Genomic DNA, 25,000 nt, shown 5'->3' with positions numbered 1-25,000 from the left:
TCCGGTTGAAACCCTGTTCCATCTATGGAATGAGAAATGACCTGGGCAATTGTCATGATTGCTCCTGAGCATCCTCTCTGCAGTACAGCTTGCGTGGCTCCCCAGATCTGAACACAATGAAACAAACAAAATAGAAGACAAAGAGTACAGATAGAGGAAAAACCCCAGTGGATGTGATCAAACATCGGCGAGTGCCTATATTCAAGCATATTCAAAGCAGCAAATCCTCCAATATCTCACTGCCTTTATTGAGTCCTCTGTGTGTCACCCACCGGAGCTTTTTGGGGTTGTCTGGGGCTCATCTCAAGCTGGCCCTAAGGATGTCGTGAAACCATCAGAGGCCTGTTGTGATATGTTTGCAAGTTATTTCCAAGATAAAATCTCTTGCATCTACCAGGACGTAGACTCCAGTGATATAGCAGGAGACTCAGGTGCACAATCTCAGGTATTCAGTGCACAATCTTGTCCAGTTTTGCTGGATGAGTTTCAGATGGTTCAGCTTGAGAATGTTCACAAGGTTCTTGGACAGATTTGAGTAACCACTTCTCGATTGGATATTTCCCACTCTTAGCTTATAAATATCAGCAGGAAGGGAACAGCTGGCTGGGCCAGGGAGCTCATTAATGGCTCCTTGTGAGAGGAGCAGTCCTGAGCTGCCTGAAAGAGGCAGTGATGAGAGAACTCCTGAAAAAGCCCTCCCTACCAACTTTAGGTCAGTGACAAATGTTCCTTTCTGGGCAAGGTCCTTGAGCAGTGGTGGCCAACCAATTCCAGACACTTTTGGATAAGACGGATTATCTGGATCCATTTAATTTTGTGTGAAGGCCAAGTTTTGGCATGGAAATAGCCTTGGTTGCCCTGAATTATGACATATGCTGGGAGAGAAACAGGGGGAGTGGGCCCGATCTACACCAAGTAGGATATAACACTTTAAAAACATTATGAAAACGGTATATGTAATGTGTCCTGGGCCTGAACGGTTGTCATAACCATTATAAACCATTATAAGCAGTAGTGTAGATCCTGCCCTAGTTGATACTCTTGGACCTGTTGGAGGGTTTCGCTACCATCAACCATGGCATCCTTCTCATACTTGGATGGCTGGCTCCAGAAGATGGTGCTTGGAGAATATTGCTTGGCCCCATGGAATCTCCAGCATGGGATACTTCAGGGATTGGTTTTTGTCCACCATGCTATTTAATATCTACATGAGTTCACCTAGAGTTCTGCAATACATTGCCATTAGTGTGTTGAGGACACACAATGCTACTTCTCCTTTTTATCTTCATTACAGGAGGTTGTGGATGTGCAACATTGGTGCCTGGCTTTAACAATAGATTGGGTGAGGGCTAATACTGAAATTCAATCCAGACAAGACTGTTGCTACTGGCGGATCAATGATATTACAAGAATGCTGTTTTGATATGCTTAACCACAAGCACTATTTACCTGCAGGGCAATTAGAGAGGTACTAATAAGGAACTTGTTGCTAGCCTCAGGAAATCAGTGGTTTCATAACTGCACTTGCTGTACTTATTTCCCATATATATATATATATATATATATATATATATATTATAAAGATGAGTTGAGAGGCAGCAAATGTTGCAGAACTGGAAGCAGATGTTCTAAGTGATGGCATTAGTAACAGAATCAGTTCTAGCCAGCCGTTCAAATTTCTGAAACTCCACAAGATAAATTTCTGACACTGTGTCAGTAATTGAAGAACTGGAGATTCTAGAAGATGGGAAGAAAATATTAATGCTTATCCCTCCAGGATGAGGATTCTTTTTCTAAATAATTTAAAGAAAAGGCTAGAGGTTCTGATGGCCTGTCTGAAAGAGCACTTATACCTTGTGATACCCCCTTCATGACCTGGCTGCCCTAACCCTCATCCACTGAAGGGAAATTAATAAGCCTTGACATTAGATATGTCTAAGGCTATTTGTGATAATCATAATAACACTGAACTATGACAAGCTAAGAACCCAAGTTGACATGTCTAAATTCAGGCACTGTCTCAAAGTACTGCATCTGCTACAATATGCAATTGGTTGCCAACTTCATAGAGCCAACAGTTACACTATTGAACATGACACGGTCCTCTGAGTTTTGCACTGTTAAATGTGAAGAGAGTGGTTAGATAACGGGATACAGAGAGAATTAATAGTACTATAGAACTTGCTGGAGCAGGAGGGAATATGTGCTGCTGCTGCTAATGCTTTTTTAGCCTGAGAAGTTTCTCATTTCTGAAAGAGGTAAAGAAGCAAAAGCAAGTGCTTTTGCTTGGGATTCATCAAAAAATGACATTGCCCCTTCTCTCTTTCTCATCATTTATATAGAAGCAGGGATTGGATCCTAAGATAAGTTAACTCAGGGTGCAATCACAGGCATGTTTAGACAGAAAAAGGTCCTACAATTCCTAGCACTACCAGCAAGCCCTTCGTTTCTTAAACCACATCTGAACTGGGAAAATGTGGTTTAAGAACTCCTTCCAAACCAGTATATAAAACCAGCGCATGGGGAATCTGGCTTGTAGGGGGTTTTTTCTGTCCAAACATGTATAGGAATTCATCCTTAAAAAATTCACAGAAGGGATTTATGACTTTGACCTCACTGTTGTCACATGTGAACCCCGAAAAACCACTTTGGTGGTTTGGGGGACTTTCCTGAACAACGTGCAATGGGGCATGGAACACTGCTGGAGGTGGGGATGGAAAACTTTCCTTCCGTGAACACCCTTAAGTCAAGTTATCTTTTGGATCTGTTGTGTTTTGGTTGTCTAACAAGAAATCTCTTTAAACGATGAGGTGTATTAACCCCTGCATTCCTAACAGGTGTGCTTCTAATCTCCAGCTCTTTCTTAACCCTTTCCCCTTTTAGCTCTTTAATTTCTGACTCCATTTTATTTCAGGTATTCTTCACAGAGTTTGCCTGGACTGAAGTACTCTACTATAAATAGAGAGACTACACTGCAGAATTCAAGTTCATGGCAGCTGTATTGTGGTAAAGCTGAGTTGCGGAAAGGTCCCAGCCTTCATTTCCAATGTGGTGGACTGGGCAGGAAGGTTTAAGTTTCCCAGGCCCGCACATCAAAATAGGGATAAAGACCAGGACTTCTATGCAGCTCAACAAAGACCGCTCCACTCCCCAGCTGGACCCTTATCCCCAGTGCATCTGGATCCTTATCCCCAGTGCATCTCATGCAAAGGTACGTCCCCTCCGGGAAGTCATTGTGAACTGCATTGGGGAGCCTTGTGGGCCCGATCAGATTTGCCATGGCTGCTTTAAAAGCAGCCTCCTTTACTATCCAGATTGTGAGATGCAGTGGAGCGTGTTGGCTCTGATTTCAGTGGAGCTGTAAAGCCATTCTGGGATTCAGTCAGAACCAGCGAAAACAGAGCTATCCAAAATGCTGTCACCCTATCCTCCAAATCGGATCAGTGCCTTGGTTAGCTCCATTAGAGTTCTGGCTGGTTCTGACTGAGACCCAGAATGACTCAGAGCCCCACCAAACTCAGAGCCACCAGCTTCCACTGTGAGACGTGATTTGCTGAGGATCCTCATCTATGTTTGATTGAGGCAACCTGGAGTGGGATGCAGACTTGAGGAGTCTTATTCATTTGCCATGGTTGCACAACCTCACCCGCTCACTCGTTACTTCTTAAATAAGGTCACAATCCAGCCAAAGGTTTGCACTTTTATATCCTATTGGTTGCAATGGGACAGTTTTAAGCATGTGCTTCACTTTCTCATTGTATTAATTGGACTTAAAAGGGCTCAGGTTAGGGCAGGATTTCACCTTAAGTACAGGGTTTTTTATACTGGATATGTAGGACCTTTGTTGAACCTCTCCATGATATCTATTTGAAGGTCTCAGCTCCCAACCATATAGTCTGAAGATAATTAAACAGAATTTAGATTCCTCTTAATACATTAAAAACACCTCACATAGATAAAGAGGTGCCAAAGGTTGGACTTTCCCTTCCAAAAGTGTGTTTGAAAAGTCCAGTGGTGATTCTTACTCATATCAATGACTGCATGATCCTGACAGGTTAATTAATCTAAGACATGGGAAAACAGTACAATGTATATTTAGGGTTGAGAGGGATGTGGCAGACCTTTCATTTAATAATTCTATGATAATAACAACATGGGCTGCTTAGCCTACATTGGTTATTTGTTCACTGCATCCAGCAGAGTGAACGGGCATGGGACAGGTGAGATACGGCTGAGATACGGCATACGTGTCATCTAGGCCATTTCTACACCTGCCTTTTCTCCTGGGATCATCCTGGGATCATCCCTGTGCATCCAAAAGCCACACAGGGGATCCCGGGAGTAGGCAGGGACAATCCATTTTCCTGGGATAATCCTTAGGTGTAAAAAGGTATGCAATGGAGACTTATCCTTTCTCCTCATATAACTGCTGACTGAGGGCCTTGCTAGACCTACCTCAGAATCCGTGTGGGAGGAGCAGCCAGCCCGCGCTAGAAGTAGCAGGGGCTGTCGCTCCTTTCCACACGTCAGACGCGACGGGGAAAGGAAAGCTCTGTCACTTCCTCCATTTTTTAAAAAAAAGTTAAAGTTGCCATGTGCGCAGGAGCGCACCAATGAAAAGATAAGTTGATTTTTTTAAAAAAATAAAGGGTTACCCGCTCCCCCTGCCCCCAATTCCACCCAATGTCTGATACCCCCCGCTCGCCCGCCCCCTTGCTCACCCGCTCGCTCCGTCGCTCGCTCGCCCGTCCGCTCACCCATCCGCCCACCACGTCCGATGCCCCCTCCACCACCACCACCCCAGCTGTGATCTCCCCACCCTGGTTCCGCTCTCCCCGCCATCTCTCCTGCCGGGTCCGCTCTTCCCCCACTGGCCCCCATTTCTCCCCCCCCCCACAATTCCCTCATCCCCAGCCCAGCTAATGGAGCGCTGTGCCCAGTGCGCGGCTTCTCCTGGCTACTCGTGAGTAAGCCGCATAGCTGGGAAAAGCCACGGAACCAGCTAGACTTTCCACAGCCCCGGAAAAACCGGGCCACAAGTGGATCTGGTTATCCCGGGTCAAGGGAGGGTTTAGCCTGGCCTGACCCCGGAATCCCCTGTGAGTCATCTGCACGCACAGGGGTGAGCCCGGGTTTCAGCCTGGGCTAAACTCTAGTCTAGCAACAGCCTGAGAGCTATGGTAGAAGTGACACTAAAAACATCAATATAGGATTTTGGGTGTTGTCATTTTTTTAATGTCAATAGCAGCAATATCCATCTTATGTGTGTCCCCCCCCAGCCCTTTTTAGGACTATGGAACATGGGGAAGGGGTTAAAAATTACTTTTCCACCATTGTCCTGATGAAAATTCCACCTCAAAGATGCTATTAGACCCAAGAGGGTGGTTCCCATTGGTGCCTATGGGACGGACCGCGGATGGAGGCAGGTAAGGGAGAGGAGGGCAGGGGGGGTTACCGGGCCCTGCTGCTGTCGCCGCATGGGCGACAGCGACAGTGGCAGGGCCCGGTAAACCCCACTTACCTTTCCGGTGGAGCTCTGGATCGAGGCGAAGGATCCGCCTTCACCTCGATCCTCTTCGCCACGCTCTGCCGGCCCCCCAATCCTCTTCGCCTCTGCCTTAAGGGCAAGCGAAGCCCCCCGCTCCGCTTCTAATTCACCGGTCTGATTAGAAGCGGAGCACATCCCTAATTAATACCAGCTTGGGGGTGGTGGGGTTCATTGGTATTGTGGCAGGAGAAGAAAAAGTAAACGATTTACCCTGTGCATTCTGGTCCAGATTAAAATGGCCTCCCACCCCCAGCCTCTAATGCCTGTTATTAACTACAAGTGACACATTTAGCATAATGTCTAGTTTTGCCCTGGATGTGATATAGGTGATCAGAACTTTGATTCCATTCTACAAAAACAAAACATGGAGTGAAACCCTGAATCCATTTTCAGATATGAGGCTTTGGCTGCAATCCTGTACCCACTTGTCTCAGAGTAAGCCCCACAGAACCGAATGGGGCTTACATCTGAATAAACATGTGTAGGCTTGTGCTGTTAATTTACATTTAGCCTCTCTTGTGCAATTTATATGGATATCTGATTGCTGTCTGTGTGGAACAGGAACTAGAGGAGAGGCATTTGTAATGCAAATCAGCACTTTGGCCAAAACAGGTTTTACATCAGTATTAGAAACCCAATTGAACCAAAAGCTGCATTGATATTAATGTGTGAAACTTCCCAAGAACTCCTTTCCTGGTCATCACATTGGGAAAGTCCCTGGAGAATATTCGGAATGTTGCCCCTTTTTTATAGATTATTTCCAGGTAACATCACAGAAAAGTATACGGACCTGGGCTATTGTTTATCATCATCTATTCAGCTGATTTTGAACCAACATCCAGCCACTGAATTTGGAATAAGATATTTGAACAAACAGAGGGGGGGGGGGGGAGAGAGAGAGAGAGAGAGAGAGAGAGAGAGAGAGAGAGAGAGAGAGAGAGAGAGATCTCCCACTTTTAAATGTTCTGCAACAGGTGGGCTTTTCCCAAGACCGAGGTATTTATGAGTGATTTTTTTAAAATGTATTTTTCAGTTGATGATGTGAGGTATAAAATTTTACTTTCCATCCCAAATATATCCAGCATTGTGTTGAGAAACAGTGCTGGAGATGAAATGAAATTTCCCTTAATCAAAACAGCACAATTCCAAGAACCCTTTCAAGGGAAGTAAAAACCTGTGCTGCAGAACGGAGCCCTTAAAATAGACAGGCATGTTGTGTTAGTAACAGCAAATGTTGTAATAACAAAAACAGGTTCCTGGAAGGTGATTTTTGAAGGATGTCTGTCATACACTTGGTCTTACACCCCTTCCTTTAAATTTAAACAAAACAAAACCGTGTTGGGGGGGGGGAAACAATGCCATCTTCCCGAAAGGAAATATGTAATAAAATCTTACTCAGGATTTCCTATTAATATTTTTCCCATTCTTATTCTAATGGGTTGGGAATGGGGCTGCACAGCCACCTTAAATAGCATCTACGATACTGAAATCTCTACATACCTTCCTTCACAACCACAATAGTGATAATATACTTTAAATATAAACTTTCAGACTTCTACCCTCAATCCACACCCATTTCTAAGTAGAAAGCTTTACAGAGGCTTTTAGTTCTGTGTGGGTTGATATAAAGCATCTGATGACAAAATATCCATGTGTATTTATCCAACACCCCATTGAGTCTTTTCTTTTTTTCTTTTTTAATCTGAGCAATTACGTTTTTAATTAATAGATTTCCCCCATTTTCCCCTTTTTCCTTTTTTTTTATAACAAATGTTGTGTTTTACTGCCAGCATGATCTCACTGCTTTATGGTATCGATAAATGAAGGCACACCTGCACTATAAAATGCACTTTATATGAAGCAGGCCATTCATGTTTTTATAGCCCATTTTTCACCCATTGTTCTTGGGTCATGTCATAGGTGTGTTGTAATGTGTTGTGGAGGTGGGCGGCTTGAAGATCCGTTTAACAAGATTGCCTAATTTCACCAACTTTAGAGCCAAAATCTGGCTTGAAAAATGCAGAACTAATATCCCAATAGGCATACTAAGATGATGTCACTTCCTCAGGATTGTCCAAGACAAACATTTATTTCCAGATCACTTGCACTTACAGCATGAATTCTACTTCATTTCTTATCCCTTTACTTACTATTCATGATCCTTCCCGCACCCCCCTCCATACCCCGCTTCTAACAAATTTAATACTAACCTGGTGAATGTCTGAACTTTCCTGGCTCTTTGTAAAGCTCGTTGGTTTTATTATGTTGGTTCATATATTATAACAAGTTTCATTCCAAATGTAATGATGTTTTTGGAGACTGCAAACCTACGAGCCCTTAAAAAAAAGAATTTTGCATTCTGCTGTGTATGCAAACACACGTTTCATACAAGCTCCTATTACCTCATTAGGAAGGGCAAGAAAAGATTGCTGTTCTTATATACTTGGAAGGCTTTTTGAACTGAAAAGGAAAGCAGTGTGATTTTGCTTTTTATTTATTAATTTCCCAGTACTTCAGGGCTCTTAAAGATAGGGACTAGTGACACGACTAAGAGCCAAGTGGAATATCAGAAGTCACTCCCTTACATTGCCTGTACATGTTAACCCTGATTTGCATCATGTTTTCCCAGGAAAGGTAAAGGTCCCCATTCAAAAAGGCAGACAAGAACACATAAAAGGGAGGATTAGAGATGCTTGAGGACTTTGATCTTTGCAAATTCCTATATGAAATGACCTGATCTACACGTCCTGGATTAATGTGTGGATCATAACTTAGCTATCCACTGGATTTTGCACTTCTCCAAATGTTGTGGCTCTGTTCTTGGCAATTTAAGCATACCAAAATATATACACACACATTTAAATACACATTTTGAGAGCAAACATATTTAAATATATATAAAAATATGTATTCGGATAAAACTTTTGAGAAGTTTTTAAAAAATTGCAGATTAATGAAGAAAGGGAACTGAATTATGGGTAGCAACATGACGAAGTGACACAGGCCATAGCTAGATGGGGCTTCATCCTGGGGCGATCCCTGGGATCGTCTCTGTGCGTTCACATGACGCACAGGGGATCCTGGGGTCAGAGAGGGATGATCCCTCCCTTGCCCCGGGATTTCGCCCTCAAGTGGGATTGAGCCCATTTTTTCTGAGGTCTTGGGCTGATCCTGAGACCCCGGAACGTGTGGGCGGGCGTCGCGGTTTGTCCTGGCTCTTCGTGGTTACTTGCAAGGAGCTGGGACCCACGCACGGGGATTAAAGCCGTCCCAGTAATCCTGTGGAAATTGAGGGATCATCCCTCCCTGCCTCCGGGATCCCCTGTGCATCATGTGAACGCACAGGGATGATCCCAGGGTGATCCCCGGGATAAGGCATCATCTAGACATGCCCCTAGACCCCCTTTTCCATCCTCCATAATGTCCCCATACTCTGCCTTGTTCCAGGGCTTTGTGGGGGGTGAGGGTTGAGGAAATGAAGGGCAGCCACAATTAAAAAATAATAATGGTGAGGAAAATTCTGCAAAGTGACCTTTTATAAAAAAGGGAAAACATTTAGAACTTTTTAAAAAATGTTTTTTTGAGTATTTTTGGCTCAGCTCTAGTAATCATTTTTCAAGGTTCAGCAACTTTGCCAGAGTCTTTCAATTTTTATAATTTCTGAACAGTGATTGTAGATAAACCTTGTCTCTAATTTTAGGGTGTTTTTAGAATGTTTTAGGATGTTTTAACAATGCATATTATGTTTTAATTCAGTTTTATGTATTTTATATTTATTATTGTTCCCTGCCTTGATCAAAATGGAGAGGCGGGTAAAAAATATTTTTATTATTATTATTATTATTATTATTATTATTATTATTATTGGTGCTTATAATACCATGGCTTCCCTGAAAGCCCTGTACAGGTTTGAGGGCAGCAACGTTATATCCAGCTACAGCAAAAAGATGGGGCTAGTCTTGTGCCAAAATCTGTCCCCCAATTTCCTGAAACTTTTCTTTCCCCCATGAAAGAGTTTTTATTATTATTATTTTATCGTCCCACCTTATTCTGAGGGTACTCTATAATTTGTTTTGAATTGCTTTTGGTGGTGTTTTTGAACACATCTAATCACTGCAAAGTGGCTGAAGGTGCTGCAGGTGTTTTCTTTCTATTACATATTTCTCCACTGCTCTTCAGCCTCCCAGGCTGCCTGTAATGCCTGATCTGAAAAAGCCTTATGGGAGGAATTACCTCATAATGTATTCCTTTGGACTTCAGCTGAGGTGTGGGAAGCCAAGGAGGCTATAGGCTGCCAGAGAGATGATTGCCCAAGGAAAAGTAGGACACTTGTACATATTTCTTGGCTACCTCATAAATAATGTAAGCACACACACACAAAAACTCCAAATCCAGCCCATGAAAATTTCTCTGAAATTCTCTTCTCCTTTGAATTATTTTTTTATTTTCTATGAAATTGAATAAGAATGGTTGAAAAAAAAATGTGGGAGAATTTTTTGGCACAGTGCTAGTTTTAAGACAGCATTTTCCTCTCCCAAACAGGAATGTATGGCACTATTAATGGAAAGAGTACATTTTCAAATTTTCAGGGTGCCATGGCTGCTCTTCCCTCTGTGAAATGTCAGCTCTTTTCTACATATCCAAGTATAAGAGGGATGACTGTAAAAGAGCATGACAGCTTTGATCTCCAACACCTCTCATTTAAAAATTAAGTCATACCATACAAAGTCATGCATTTGTAGAGGGAATGCATATTTGCCCATTGTCCCCACTCAGCTCATCAAAACAAATGAAACAACAAATATCTAAAAGCCTTTAAAGGGCTTTTCCAGACATGGATTTATTGAGGAATCTCCATGGCTCATTCACTCACATTTTGTGGGTGATCCAGATGACATCACCATCTTTTTGTAGCCTGTCCCCGTGTTTTCTTAGCATTTCTCCCAACTTTTTGCTTAGCATGGAAAATCGGTTAAGGAGGGAAAAAGCAGGACTGCTCCACATTTTCTTTGAAGTTGTGGACAGGAAAATCTGGAATGGAAGCAGGGTGGGAGGAGTTGTCCCTAGGGAGGGCAGATGACGTGTTGGAGATGTCCCTCCTTTCCTGATTGCTTGCTGTGTATTTCCTTTTGTAGAGCAATTTTGTGTCCTATAGCTCCTTCCAGCTCTTCAAAACAACATTAGCAGCTAGTTAATTAATAGTTTCTTTTGCTGCAGACCTGTGCAAGGATTAATCAAATAACATTGTGTGAGTCAGCTTTGTGAGGATGTGGGGTGAGGCGTTAAGGCTTTCTTTTTACAGAGCATGTAGAAGAGACTCTGTTCGGTCTGCTCTCAGTTGTAGACTGAAAGGCCTCCTGTCCAGCAGCCATGTTTGTTGGGAAACGAGCAGGAAGTTAGCAGATGTAGGAGAGCAGTGTGCTCCCTATTTCTAAATTAAGGAACGCCAAAAATGCCACACTTCCAATAAGTAATTGGTGTTTTTAGAAAAGTGGTGCACACTGGTGAGTTTGTGCACCAACGCACATGTCCAGAATGGGAAAAAGGCATAGTTGGAGGGTACAGAGCAATGGAAAGGGCAAGGTGTATGTGTGTGTGTGGGGGGGGGGGAGGTGGACAGGGAAATGACACCTGGACACATTATGGAATTGGCAGCCCCCCTCCTTGTGTGGGTGCAATATTCCACTATGCCCTCTGAAAAAAAGCAGGCGCAGTGTCAATCTTTAGTTGCAAAACCACGGGCAAGAAAACCTGGTACAGATAATGCGCAACCGCAAAAAAGGGCTCCATGTGTAAACACCCAAAATGTCAAAAAATATTTGCTTTTGTCTGCATCCATTAAAAAGAAAACTACCTAATCCCCTCAAAAAACAATAACTTCTTTCCCCAAAATGGAAAGAACTAATTATTTCAGGAACATGCACAAAGATAGTTGTCCAGTTTAGTATTAGAAGAACTCACTTTCAGTACCATATTTCAGGTATGCACCTGAAGTCCTTGGGCTGATTATGAGTACCATAGGGACTGAAGCCTGATCTAGATTGGGCCGATCCGACTGTCTGTTCCCTCTAGCTCAGTTTTTGCCTAGAAGTGGGCAGCTGTGAGACATTTAAATTTCCCAGAATGCTTTGGAGCGAGGCTGTGCTATGGCATTGAAGGAAATTTAAAATGGTGAGTGGCTCATAATCTCTTGCTGAAAAGATCTTTCATGATGTCATGGGAGGCAAAAACATCAGACGGCACTTTGGTAAGAGCTTCCTCAAACCTGGAGCTGACCTTGCCATACCTTAGTCTTGGAATTGTGAAGTAAAAACTACTGGCCATGGGATATTCACCCTACCTTCCTTCACACACATAGGGATCAATTGCAGGGATATGTTGGCTAGCCCTACCCTGCCAATGATACATGTACTGGCAATGCCCTTTATGGGCTGTGCATTTGGCAGCTTCGTGAAAAGCCCTTATGGGTGTAGCGATGATGGCTGGGAATTATGGGAATTGATGTCTAACCCATTTGGAGAGTGCCAGATAGAGGGAAGGCTGCCTTACCTCACACTATGTTCCTAAAATTGTTAAGTCACCTGGCAAGACACATCCTACCTCTACAAACTTACAAGTCAAAGGCAAAGCAAGTTGATATTACTGTACCTGAGATACCTATTCAAATTCAGAGAATTATCTTGCTTTCATCCAAGTGGAAATTGAGTATCTGTGCAAGTATCAATCACAAGATGGAGTAACAGGGTCCAACAGCTCAGTCACGCTGGGCCAAGCCCTGAAATGCAGTTCAAACTCAGAGAAGGGGGAGGGGTGCATGCATGTGATGACTCAGACTGCCTTCTTCCTTTTGGGACTGCAGTTAGACTAGTATCTTCCAGTTAGTTCCACTGATGTATTTTCTCTCATCCCGAAGCAGCTGAGTGTCCAAGGCAGTGTTTTCCCTTTGAGTGTGGAGAAGGATGTGAAGGAGCTAAGAAGGCGCCAACAGGCAGTCATGATTCTTAGTCGCAAAGCTTGGGCTGAGAGAAAACAACTTCAACAAAATTGCCAATGCAGTGGAGCGGGCTATGTGGGAGGGACTTCCAAAGAAAGACAAGACAGCCTGAATGATTATACAGACCATTCCATAAACTCGTCTTCCGCTGCCTCACTGACTGCTATGTTGATTTTGAGTTGAATGTTCATCTGGAGAGCCAAAACAAACAACGTGATGCAGTTATATTAAACTGTATTTCTTCCTTCTCCCATTTAAACTGAGAGGACACTGCCCTTCAGGCCGTAATGGCAGGACCACCACTGAAATGCCCTTTTCAGCAGCTACTTTTCCTAAAGCCCAATTCAGTGTGGGGAAAAGAAGGAGTGGGCCAGCACCCCTCCCAATTTGGCCTGCCAATGATTTCTGTTGACAGAGATGCCACGTTTCTCTACGTATAAGGTTCTCTACATGTAAAATAAGCTCTTTAGAGTTAGTTGCCAAATTATATGTAGATAACCTTTCACTGCTGACCCCTAAAGCAGACTTCAGGCTAGAGATGTAGTTTTTTACTAGAACCCCGAGATCCACCATATGGAGATAGTTGCAAAAGTTTTACACTTAGAAATAAAGGATTCTGAGCCCAGGAGGAATTGAGCACTGGAACTAAGGGTGGGGAACTCACCCACACCAGGTTTGGGGGACACCGCTGCCATCCACCCCTGCAAGCTGGCTCAGCTTAGCCCAGCAAGTGCTCAGCAGCTGCCCACCTGCATGCCAAATTCACTGGCTAAGTTCAGACAACATGCTAATCAATGGTGGGGGGGTGGGGGGGTAATAGGAACAGAATGGGAAACAACTGCTGATTAGCGTGTTGTCCAATCTCAGCCACTCACTTCCTCCTTCCTGCATCAATGGTGTTTTTCGGGATCCTCCAGAAATTGTGCACTGGAGCATTCATGCCTTTATCCTACGGGAAAATTGCTCCTCCATTGGGCAATCCCACCCATGAGGTTTCTTTAGCAAATGGTTATATTTCAGGGCTTTGACCCATGGTGGGTTAAATAGTCAACAGTGGGTTATTGTGTCATCTGTCGGGACTTTTTCACATTATTTATTTATTTTATTTATTTATTTATTTATCACATTTATACCCCGCTCCTCAGCCAAAAAAGGCTCTCGGAGCGGCTTACACTTAGCAAAAAAGACAGTCCCTGCCCTCAGGCTTACAGTCTAATAAAGACATGACACACAAGGAAAAGGAGTTCAGGAGGGAAGAGGTAAAGAGAGAGAGAAATTAAGTGGACTGGGAAAAGGGCTGATGGGATTGTCCTGCTCCCAAAGGAGGGGAGTCCAACTGGAGCAGGCCCCGATGTTTCCTCGGCCTGCTTCTGTCCCCTCGGTCCTTCTTCTTCCCCACAGGGCCAAGATGGCAGTTTGCCCTGTGGGGGTGGGGGAAGAGTCCAACAGGAGCAGGCCCCGATGTTTCCTCGGCCTGCTCCTGTCCCCTCGGTCCTTCTTCTTCCCCACAGGGCCAAGATGGCAGTTTGCCCTGTGGGGGGGGGGAAGAGTCCAGCAGGAGCAGGCCCCGATGTTACTTCTGCCTGCTCCTGTCCCCTCGGTCCTTCTTCTTCCCCACAGGGCCAAGATGACAGTTTGCCCTGTGGGGGGGGAAGAGTCCAGCAGGAGCAGGCCCCGATGTTACTTCTGCCTGCTCCTGTCCCCTCGATCTTTCTTCTTCCCCACAGGGCCAAGATGGCAGTTTGCCCTGTGGGGGTGGGGGAAGAGTCCAACAGGAGCAGGCCCCAATGTTTCCTCGGCCTGCTCCTGTCCCCTCGATCTTTCTTCTTCCCCACAGGGCCAAGATGGCAGTTTGCCCTGTGGGGGTGGGGGAAGAGTCCAACAGGAGCAGGCCCCGATGTTTCCTCGGCCGCCAAGATGGCAGTTTGCCCTGTGGGGGTGGGGGAAGAGTCCAACAGGAGCAGGCCCCAATGTTTCCTCGGCCTGCTTCTGTCCCCTCAGTCTTTCTTCTACATTATAGTTGGTTATTCAGCTGAAATAACCAATGCAAATAACCAATGCTTGGCAGAGTTGATTATTTGAACAACTGTTGGTTATTGTGTTTTGTGTTGGTTACCACTGACTATTTAGTCATATACAGTTGGTTATTTTTAACAATGACAGAGTCCCCTGGCAAGAGTGACCAAAGTAGCTGCTGTTGCTCTAGTTCAGCCAGCAGAATTAGCAATGGATTATGGGATGCCAGTGAGAGGACTGGGAGTGGGGAGAGAAGGTAGGGGATGTGTCAATCAAGCCTACCATTGACTAATAATCAACTCAATGCTGGCCTTAATCCACACCATGGTTGATTATAACCATGTTGTTTGGGGAGTAACGCTTCGATAATCAACCATGGAGTTGACTATTAACCCACCATTGACTACTGTGTTTTCCAAACACAGCCAGAGTTATACAAATTGACTCTTTTCAGCTGCCACCAATTATCTTACAATACCATAAAACTTCCTAGTAGCTTGGTATACTAGGAGGAGGGCTTTCTCTGCTGTGGCACCCCGGCTGTGGAATGAGCTCCCCAGAGTGGTTTGGCTGGCACCTACACTGTATTCTTTCTGTCGCCAGCTGAAGACCTTTTTATTTTCTCAGTATTTTAACACCTATTAACTTAAATTTAAACATTGCTGTTTTAATTCCATATTTTAACCTATATCAATTATATTGTATTTTGTATTTGTGTTTTTAGATTATTGGTTGTTTTTATTCTCTTCATGATTTTAATTTTTGTGAACCCCCAGAGAGCTTTGGCTATTGGGCGGTATAAAAATGTAATAAATAAATAAATAAATAGATGAGGCTTAGCAATGAGGAGGCACCAACACAAGAGACAAATGGAACCATTAAACACGTTAATTTATGAAAGGGATATTTTGAACATAAGGGAATACTAATATTTATATTGGGGGTTTGAAAAGAATGCTTGCTGACACTTCTTAAGGACACTTTTGACTGTTGCGAACACAAACCTCTTAAAGACCCTTTTCAGATGACACACTAAGCCATAGTAGCTAAGCATTTTGAGCTAAATATTATGGCTTAGTGTGTCATGTGAACCACAACTTAGTGTGTTGTATGAACCATTCCTAATCATGGTGGCTACATAACTATGGTTTAAAAATGCTTACTAAACGTTTGCTGCAAAAGGGTTAGCAGCCTAACCAAGGCTTAGTGTATCATCTGTACAGGGCCATATTATTATTACTATTATTATTATTATTATTATTATTATTATTATTATTATTATTATTATTATTATCCTCAGGTTACCTAAACCTCTACCCCAGCCAAATACACCCATAACCTTGTCCAACCCTTGGGTACAGTCTTCCACTGACTCCCAAAGGTCCCCCTGTGGTATTTCTGGTTTCTTGGATGCTTACCTGTTCTTTTCTGCCTGCTTGGGAAATGTTCTTTTGTCAAGAACTTAGGGTAGCCTCCTGGAATAACACAACCACTATGTCCCTATTCCTGATCTTTACCAGCCATGTATGGTTATCCCAAGCAGCAATAGCTTAATATTCATGTCTTAGCTATTCACTTTCTCCTCAGCTTTTTTTTAGGCCTTAGCTAGACCCAAGGTTTGTCCCGGGGTCATCCCTGTTCATGTAAATAACACAAAGGATATCCCTGGAGCAGGCAGGGATGACCCCGGGACGATCTCAGGATAAACCTTAGGTCTAGCTAATGCCTTAGTCCTTCTATAATGCTACCCACCAGCTAGCAGACTTTCTCCCTCTCTGACTTGAACAAGACACTCCCTCAATCCCTAACTGTCAAAATATTACAAGTATTCATCTCTCTGCCTCCACTTCAGAATGTCACCAAGCAGCTACTAAACTTTTGCTGCAAATAGTTTAGCAGCCTAAACATGGCTTAGCATATTGTTTGAAAAACCAAACCAAGAAAAAGAGAAGATTTCCACTCAATACTGTAAAAAGAGAGGGGTCACTAACCAGAACAAAAGAATCAAAAGGTATCAATGATACATGAAAAAAACTATTGTGGTAAGTGACAACTATTTATGACACAATGAACAATTACTGTGAACATATAAATACAATGATGTATGCTAAACAGTCCAAGTGGTGTACACAACAGCATAAGATAACAGTAACTCTCGATATTTATAGCTGTTTCGTAACTTCATCCGATCACTCTTAACTCTTTAATGGTAGGCAGCTGGCCTTGAACATCCACTGAGTGATAGCCTTCCTTGAAATGGGAATAACTCAGTGATGTAGTTTCAATATATTAAACAAATTGTTTTATATCATTGTATAGAACCGTAATTTATAAATAACTTCAGTCAGGAGAAATAACATATTGTACGAATACTGGTTTGTGTATTCTCTCTAATGAGCAACTGTAAAACTACAAGAATTTGTAAAATTTAATTCATGTTTCTTCTTTCTTTCTTTTTTTACTGTTATTAATAATTAAAGGCAATTGGTCTAAAGTTAAGCATATAATTGTCTGTAACAAGGTGCCCATATATTTATCTCATAAGGCTGCAATCTAAAAGTGGATTTCAAAAGGATTGCATAAAAGCAAACTCTTGCCATTTCTCCATCTAGATATCAATTTCATAATAAGAAAGGTACTACAGAAAGCAGTAACAATGGGTTGTATCATTGGTACCTTTTGGTTCTTTTGTTCTGGTTCGTGACCTCTCTCTTTTTAGCATGTTGTTTGAACAGGGCCTTCAAGACAATAACAATGTTAAGGCTGCACAGATACATTATAACCTCTCAGAGGCCACACACGAACAACAATACATGGCGTTTCTTCACACAGCTCTTACACACACACACACACACAAATTCCTAGTGTCTTCATTTCAGCAGTATATATGGGGGTGGGGGAAGCCATTTTGTTGTCATTGTTAAATAATCGGGAGTCAGATATCCTTGTTGATCTGTTGCATTCCAGTGGTGGAAGGGGCCAAAGGCCTATGGGGCACGTCCAGAATGCCCAAAATATTTTAGCTTTAGGAGATGCATTTCAACCCTTTAGAATGGGGGGTGGGGAAGTGCACAAACATTGGGAAATTAATGGATGTCGAGGGAAAAAGGCATGGACATCTGGGGAATACCAGAAGGCTGAATTGGGACCCCGTCCCCAGGTGAGCTGGACCCACCAAGGCTGAGATTCTGCACCCAGACCTACAGCATCTGCAAGATATACTGGTTTATTATTATTTTATTTTTATTACATTTATTACATTTTTATACCACCCAATAGCCGAAGCTCTCTGGGCGGTTCACAAAAATTAAAACCATAAAACAACCAACAATCTAAAAACACAAATACAAAATACAGTATAAAAAGCACAACAAGGATAAAACCAAGCAGCAGAAATTGATATAAGATTAAAATACAGGATTAAAACAGTAAAATTTAAGTAAGTTAAAATTAGGTGTTAAAATAGGGTGACCATATGACCGGGAGGGGAAATCCGGATTTTTTCCAAAGAGCAGCTTTAATGGGAATTAACTAAAATGCTTATAACTCTGTCATTTTTTAAGATAAATACATGAAACTTGGCACGATGGTAGCTCTTAGGAAGGGCTTTAGATATACCAAATTTGAAACAGATCTGTTCATCCATTGATTTTTTAGATTTTTTTTAAAAAATTGTGGTTTTAAAATTATTATTTTTAAAATCATCATTTTTAAAGTTAAAGAGATGAAACTTTGCACCATGATAGGATTTAGGTAGAGCTTTAGCCACAACACATTTGAAACAGATCTGTTCATCCATTGATTTTTTAGGATTTTTTTTTAAAATTGAGGTTTTTAAATTATTATTTTTTAAACTGTCATTTTTAAAGATAAAGAGCTGAAAGTTAGCACCATGATAGCTTTTAGGTAGAGCTTTAGCCATACCTAATTTGAAACAGATCTGTTCATCCATTGATTTTTAGGGTTTTTTTTAAATTTGAGGAATTAATTTTTTTAAAAAAAGATTATTTTTAAAGATAAAGACATGAAACTTGGCACCATGATTGCTCTTAACAAGGACTTTAGCTATGCCAAGTTTGAAACAGATCTGTCCATCCATTGAGTTTTAGGATTTTTTAAAAACGTTTGAGGTTTTAAAAATGACATTTTCAAAAGATAAAGGGCTGAAAGTTGGCACCATGATAGCTCTTAAGGAGAGATTTAGCCATGCCAGGTTTGAATCAGATCTGTTCATCCATTTTTTAAAGGTTTTTTTTTAAAAAAAGTTCAAAGTTTTAAAATTATTGTATTTTAAAACTGCTAGAGCCATATCCTTCGAACTCAGGTTGTCAAACCTCCTCTTTGGGGTTTTGCATATTGAGCAGTTTCAGCCCTTGGCATTAAGGGGATCTCCAGTCTTTAGGTAAACTACCACAACACCCACCCTAATGTTAGAGTAGAGAAACTTTTGACAATTATACACAAGCTTTTTTAAAAAATTGAAATTAAAAAAAGCCAGCCATCCTGCCAGCTAGTAGCAAACCCTGTTAACAACAACAGCAGCTTGCAATGAATGAAGACACAGTCAGAAAAGATATTTGAGAGAAGGGGAGACTGTATCACACAAAGCATAGCAAAAGCTTCAAAGTACAGCAAAACCTACAAAAGTAGGAGTGAGTGAAGTTAATTTCAGATACATTGAATCTCTCACTTGTTCTTTATTTCAGTGATTTTAACATTAAGATGCTATGTAGAACAGATTTGTCTTAAATGTGTGCTGTAAAATCAGACATGTGACCAAGGCTATGTTTGGGTGGGCACGCCCCCTTGGTGCTGGACATGCCCCCTTGGGGGCCGACCATGTTGTCCTCCTTTTTGGTTTCCAAAATATGGTCACCCTAGTTAAAATACTGAGAGAATAAAAACGTCTTCAGCTGGCGATGAAATGAGTACAGTGTAGGTGCCAGGCGGACCTCTCTGGGGGTGCCACAGCGGTTCCAGTTTTAAAATCCTATCAGGGATTCCATGTAGTCTGAATAATAGCTTCTATGCATCTATAGGCCTGATTCAGGCATACTAGTAGTGGAGTGGTGACATGCAGGGCCCTGCTTGTGGTGTGTTGGTATAATTGAAATAAGAATATCATTTCTTAAGGTAAAGATATTAATGGTTATAGCTTCATAGTCTTGGGATTTCCCCCTATCATTCCTTTTAATGAACTTTTCTCTACTCAGCCTGCTTATTTCCTCACTATCAATAAAGACTGCTTCACTATCAATAAAGACTGTCTGTAACCCAGGGGGCATTTGGGACCCTCTGGGAATATTTATAACACTGGGAAACTAAGTCTGTAGCCCAGGGAGTGTGTGAAACTCCCTGAGAATATCTGTAAATGTTGTCTTTGTTTTATTTTTATTCACTGATATTTCCCTTCTTCATTTCCCAAATAAATCCTTTTCTTTCTTTTAAAACTGGCTGCCTTTCCTGACTCTTCATCATAAGATCCAAGCCTACCAGCCTGCTCAACTGGGAGGTTTAGGGGTTATTTAAATCCGTTTTTCACAGTGGGAACCGTCTCCTTGTGGTTGCTTCCAATGCTGCTCGGGTAATGTAAGAAAAGAGAAATTATATTGAACGGATATGAACATGTCAGACTACTTTTCCATCTAGCCCAGTATTGTTTACCCTAGCCTTCCCCAATCTGGTACCTTCCAGATGTATTGTACTGCATCTCCATGGTGATTGGTTTAACCTTGATTGGTGTCAGCTCTCTGGGACCTTAGGAGAGAGAGTATTTTGCATTGCCTGCTACTAGAACCTTTTTAAAGTTGGAGATGCCAGTGATTCCACCTGAGACTTTCTGCTTGCAAATGTGTGCTCTACTACTGAGATATGGTGCCCCAATACCAGCAAGTGAACCTCAGGCTAATTTCAATAGCCCTCTGCTTGCAAATTGATCCTTTCAGACCTCTGGCAAGAGCCATCTGCCTTTCCCTGGCAGTTTCCTGGGTAGGAAAGGAGAGGGGGAGGGAAAAGGGAGGGAGAGAGAGAGAGAGAGAGAGAGAGAGAGAGAGAGAGAGAAGCTGTTTCTACACTGGCCTTCTTTCCCAGGGTTGCCCCAGGGTGCTCCCTGTACGTCCAAATGATACACAGGGACTCCTGGGGGTAGTGGGGGACAGACATGGCTTTTCCCAGGGATAGAGAAACCCTGGGAAAACCTGATTCTTCCAGCGGTCCCAGGATGATCCCAAAGACCGTGGGTGTTGTGGGTGCCTGTTTCAGTTTCTTCCCTCCTCTCCGCAAGTAGTGGGGGTCAGCAGAGGGAAGGAGCCAGGCTGGGGGCAGTCTAGGGACATTGGGGGTGGAATGGGGATCAGGGTCAGGGCTTCTTTTTTTAAACTTACTGTTTGCTGGAGCAGAAGTGCGCTGTTGTTCCTGTTTCTTAAAAAAAAAAAAAAAAAAGGCAGCCGCGACAGGCGTGATGTCCCTCTTCACTTCTGGGATGTCGTATGGCTGTCTGGCTGTCTGGAAACAGGGTGACTATCCCAGAAGCCGGAAATCCCGGGATCATCTCCCCTGCGTCCCTCTACACCCCTAGGTGGAGAACCCAGATAAAGCAGTGCAGAAGGCAAAAGAGCAGCAACAACTTTTTACATCATGGAGCAAGAGCAGGATCTACACTACTGCTTTATAACAGTATTGAAGTCCACTGACAACTGTTGGGGCCCTTGGCCAGATCTATACCTTGTGTCAAATCATTACAAATGTGGAATAAAAAGCAGAGCAGGATCTACACTACTGCTTTAAAGCGCTTTATAACAGTTTTGACAACTGTTGGGGCCCAGGACACACTCCGTATACCATTTTCCAAACTGTTATAAAGCGCTTTAAAGCAGTAGTGTAGATCCGACCCTTGGTCTGAAAGTCCCAGCGTCATTAGTCTTCACTGCAACTAATCTCTCCCAGACATGGAAGCACTGCAGAGAAGCATTTGAACTGAATCTTGTTTTGGAGGATGAGGAAGAAAAGTGGAAGTGAAACTATAATACTACTGTATAGAAGAAAAAGAGCGAAAAGTATGCAAGTCTCTTGGACAGGATCTGCACTGTTGCTTAATAACAGTTTATAACAGTTTTGACTTGTTTTCAAACCATTTCCAACATGTTATATTCTGCTTGGTTTAGATCTGAGGAGCTATTCAATATGCTAGATGAATACTGTATACCCAAACAAAATTAAACAATGCAATGATATTGATTTTTTTTTTAATGAGGCAGCAGGGTGCTAAAGAGATCTTGGATGCTTGTGGTATTAGCAGCCATTTGCAATTTGGGGGTGTTAACTGATGCTCTCATCTGAGACAGAACTGTATGTGGGACAAGAGATCAGCAGCTCCATGAGGATCTATAATACTGCTTTAAAGTGCTTTATAACAGTTTTGACAACTGTTGGGGCCCAGGACACACTGCATATACAGGTTTCAAAACGTTTTCAAAGTGCTTTAAAGCGCTTTAAAAGCAATAGTGTAGATCCCCCCCAGGTGTTGTGAGAAGCAGATTTAACATTGAACCACTGCCTGGAAATTGGTAGAGCAGTAGAACTTTCTAAAGAGAGGATCAGAAGTGCCAGAGGTGCAGGTGCATGCTGTCCAACAATCAGGGCATCGCTACGAGTAGGATGTGCAGCCTAGTCAACAGGCACCCAGAATACGGTGCCTATATTGTGGGGAACAACATGAAAAGAGAAAGGAAAAATGGCCAGCCCATGGACAGAAGTGCAAAGGATGTGGCAAACCAAACCACTTCCAAAGCCAATGCAGGAGTTTGAAGAAACTTCAGAGACTAACAGTGAGAGCAGTGCAGGAAGAAGACAGCAATGAGTCTGAATTCTGGGAGAATGTCCTAAACCTGACTTTGGGATCACCAAACCATGATGTCCATGTAGTGGTAGATACTGGAGGGAGTAATACATACCCCACTGCATTCTTTGCCTATATGCTGTTAAATAATAATAATAATAATAATAATAATAATAATAATAATAATAATAATAATTTATTTCTTACACGCCTCTCCATTTTGACCGAGGCGGGGAACAACAGTAAATATAAAATACATAAAACTGAATTAAGAACATAATATACATTGTTAAAACATCCTAAAAACATTCTAAAAACACCCTAAAATTCCTTTGGATAGGCCCAACAACAACAATAACAACAATGACAACAACCAGTTTACCTTCAGCTGGATTATAGGGCCAACTGTGACGTGCTGCCAATGACACTGGCAAATGAAAAGCAGACATTGAACTATGTGGAAAGGTGCTTATTATGTATCACATCAGTATCCTGAAACTTGTTGGCAAGTGCAGACTTAAGATTTGCAAGCCCAAAAGCACTGAGCTTTAGCACTTGCAACTTATTATTCTGAACAGGGAGGACCATCGACCACTTCTGGGGAGCAAAGCAGTGCATGCCACGCAACTGATTCAGGCACAGCAGAATATCTTTTATGCAGTGCAGTCCAGTAAGCAGAGCCATCCCACTGCCTGGATGATAGAAAAGACACTGAATGAATGTTTTTCATGGAGAAGGGAATCTGGCAGGGAAGTTGAGATAGACCCCAGTGTGGAACCATGAAAGATCCCCAAATGGAGGGTACCTATGGCGGAACCATTGAAACAGAAGCTGGCTAGCCTACAAGCCAAAGCTAAAACTGTCCTAGTACAGCCTGGATCAGCAGCCTCGTTATCATATGAAAACCTACAGGAAAGTTGCACATTTGTATTGATCCTAAACCACTGAAGAGAACACTAAACTATCTGTGATGTGGTATGTGACCTATCCTAAGCTAAAGTTTCCTCATGCTTTGATGCACATAGAACTGGGCACATAGTCAGACTTTCTGACCACTTTCACAACTCCGTTTGGCAAGTACCATTGGCTACGAATGCCAATGGGCAATCGGCAGACAGTTTAAGCAGAACTTACCTCACAAAGCCCAGTGAAGAGCTCTCAGTGAAGAAAGACATAGAATCAATAAGTATGTTGCAGTACCTACCAATTTCCGGACCCCACTTACAGGCAATACCGGAAGGCAATACTGCTCAGGACAAGAATCTACAGATAGTCAAACACATTATCCTTGAGGGCTGGCCTGAAATGAAGCATGAGCTACCAAGGGAGGCAGCTCCCTTCCTTTCAGTGAGGGAGGAGGTCAGTGTACAAGATGGCATCCTCCGTAGGGCTAACAGAGCTATCATCCCAGCAGAAAAGGATACATTTCTCACATATGGGGAATTGAGAACAACAGAATGTGTATACTGGCCTAGCATGAACGTACATCCCTGTGCATCCACATGATCCCTCCCTTTTCACGGGATATAGCCCTACACTTCTATCCCAGTTTTTCTCGCGGCCTCAGGATGATCCAGAGACCGTGGGAGGTGTGGGCCACCATCGCAAGTAACCATGAGGAGCCGGGAACCGGGCTCAGGGGCTCTGTGCCCATCGGGGGTGGGGTCAGGGGAACAGGAATAGTCTTGGTGTTTTGTGCTTTTTTAAAAACCTACCTGTTACGCTGTAGCACTTGAGCACTCATCTTCCCCCCCACAAAAAAAATCCAAAATGGTGGGCATGATGTCCTCCGTCCTCCGTGCGCTCCCACTCACTTCAACCCTTTTCAGATGCCACAGATAACAATTATCACAGGAAAGAATGCTGTAGCAAAAACATTACGACTTGGGCAGGCTGACTGGTACAAAGACTCCAACACCTGAAAGACTATGTTCAAACTCTTGGAGACATATGCTGCTGCTACTGCTGCTCTTCTTCTTTTTTAAATAAAAGGAAGTATGGAGTCAAAAACTGTACATCCAGTTGTTATGAAGCTTTTAGGATTTGTTCTACCTCTTTCTGGGATGGTTTTAGGCAAAGTGAAAATTTTACCATAATTTTGAATCAAAAAGGCGACCAATTAAAATTGTTAAAGATACAATGCTTCAGTACTATTTGATCAATTTCAACCAAGCTTCCCATCATGATTCAGAACTACAGTGAGCAGATTATAACTTTGCAATATTCATTCTTTAGACATTTTTTTTTAAATAAACAAGCCCCAAATAGGGAGGTCATGGGAGTCTGAGAGGGAGGTGGAGTCTGGTGGGCTCCCCCCAACCCCAGTGCTTGGCCTCCCAGTCCCTGTTCGCTGAGCCACTGCATGATTACTGGACCTGTTCGCTGAAGCCCTTTACACAACATCAGAGTTCCAGGGGGAAAACAACAACCCTCCATTTTTACGTAAAATGGTGACTCACCAAGGGGATGAGAAGCCCTGAGGTGCTCTCTGGGCACTTGCTGGGTTGTCCAGTGGCTCATGCAGCAAATAGGGGCAGGTGGTGGTGGTGGTTCAGAAAGCACACAGTGAGCATGGACAGAGGTGAGTCTGTCCATCCCTAGCCCC

Source organism: Elgaria multicarinata, chromosome 8 (assembly GCF_023053635.1).
Source record: "Elgaria multicarinata webbii isolate HBS135686 ecotype San Diego chromosome 8, rElgMul1.1.pri, whole genome shotgun sequence".
In the NCBI taxonomy this organism is placed as follows: domain Eukaryota; kingdom Metazoa; phylum Chordata; class Lepidosauria; order Squamata; family Anguidae; genus Elgaria; species Elgaria multicarinata.
This window is presented reverse-complemented; position numbering follows the sequence as displayed.